Here is a 2,155-nt window from a genome sequence, read left to right on the forward strand (position 1 = left end):
TGGGGGGTCCCTATGGTATCAAATAAGGAAAAGTGGTTAGGGCCCTGACAGCGATGCGTTGCCGAGTATCTGATCACCGACTTACCACAGGCATGCACAAAAGAGTTTGCCAAAACGAATATAGCGCTTAGGAACTTACTTTGAGGCCCCACCAGGCACTGTCAAAGATTACCTTCCTAACATACTAGAAAGCATTCTCTGCCGGCAGAATGGCCCTTGTAAAATTATTTATAGGAGATTGGTTGACATACTCAAAATGATATGAATACTTCTAATTATATCCAAACCTGACAAATGTCAGTACAAATTATGCTGAGGGTTCATGTTGCCAAATGTCTTGCCCTAACAAAGAGAAGATAGCTGCAGCATCAGCACATTAGTTCCTATATAAGCATGAGAGATCGCTCCTGCCTTATTGCCACCAAGAACCCAGAGGTAAGTGATGGGGGCCTTGGGACCTGACGGACCCCAGGGGACAGAAAGAGCTTACCCCATGACCCTTCTCTGAGCCTGAAACTGTTCCTCCCAACTCTGACCTTTATTTTCATAGATTTAAGCTTTGAAGCAGGGGAATTTTAATTCTGTAACTATCTTACTGGAAATTCAGAGCTTTGCTAATAATAAAAAAGAAAATAAAAAACGTGTTGTTTTACAGTGTTAGATACTTCTGAACCTGCATTTTCATCTGGAACTCCAGAGGTAAGACTCAGCTTTATTCATTTGTTGATCTAATGAAGCAGGGAACAACACTTAATTGCACACCACTTCTATGTTTTGCAACTATGCAAGTAGGTGGTGCTTCCGAATAGTCTTATAAATGCTAGCAAGTCATTTTTTCAGAATATCTTATTCTCTGAGACGACCCTCACTTGAGTTCCAGGATTAAAGGACCATTAAGGAGAGGATGAATTTTTATAGTGCGTTCTCAGCTGCACTTAGATCTGTCCAGGGCAAGCTGTTCCATGCCAGCTTCCCTCTACTGCAAAGCGATGAATACTTAAACATTGTACCAATATGTTTTAAACACTCTGGGAAAATTCGTATCTAAAAATCTAACACCAACAAACATCTTGTTTAAAACCATAATATTTCAGCTCCTTTTTGATACTTCACTATTATTTGTTTTTAGAAAGATTCATTTAAATTCATTGTTCATTTAAAAGATCACAAGTATTACACGCACAGAGTGTTAAATATATACCTAACTTGGAAGAGATCCTGGCCCTTCCCCGAGTAATTATACCTGAAAGTAAAGGAAAGACTCCGTCAGTCTAACAGACTAATGTTGCAGGGGCACATCTACCAATCACAGGACAATGGCTTACATGCGTGTGATAAACTCTTAAATTTTTGTCTCTCTTTTCTGGATGGAAAGAAAAGAAGCCTGTGGCATTTATGTGGGAAGAAGGGGCCTTCTCTGTGCTGAAGCTCTCATTTCTCTGTGGTTAGGTCTGTTAGCTGACAGTTGAAATCTCTCATGCCAGAAGAAGATTGTCAAAAGAGATTTTGGAATTAAGGCAATGCTAAGTCTCTTGGTAGCAAGACAAATGACTACTAATCCCGAGTACTGAGAATTTATTATGAGGTTCTTTTAATGACCCACTGAGAGATGCAACACCAAATATTAACATCAAGTAGATGTTAAAAATAATTATGTGGTTTATGAGTTAAAAAATGACCATCTAAAAGGCAAAGATATTTTTGATAGCTTTGAAAATATCAACCTTCATTTGCACAAGACAAGCTTCTCTTCCTAACTCTATGATTGCCCTAGCACATAGCAGTTGCAAACATTATGCAAAAGGAAAAGTAGGGATTAAAGAATGACAGTTGCTATAAAACAATCCAGCAACAGTTTTAGCTATTGATACTGTTACAGTTTAGAGATTAAAACCGGCAAGGATTCCATCCTCATTCAACCGTAGGCACACTAGCCCTAAGGATCAACATACAAGCAATTTGGGAAGGGAATTTTCAAAGTCCTGAAAATGAAGACTGAAATGGCAATCTCATTCCACACCAGTCCTGCGTTAGTGCTTCTGTGTTAAACAGGTAACGGCAGCTTGGAAGGATAGTTACAGCCTAGGCGGTAGAGGTTCAACATTCATTTCAAATCCTAACTCACATGTATGACTTCTGGTTTCCTTTTCTCCAG

Source organism: Rhinolophus sinicus, linkage group LG15 (assembly GCF_036562045.2).
Source record: "Rhinolophus sinicus isolate RSC01 linkage group LG15, ASM3656204v1, whole genome shotgun sequence".
Lineage (NCBI taxonomy): Eukaryota > Metazoa > Chordata > Mammalia > Chiroptera > Rhinolophidae > Rhinolophus > Rhinolophus sinicus.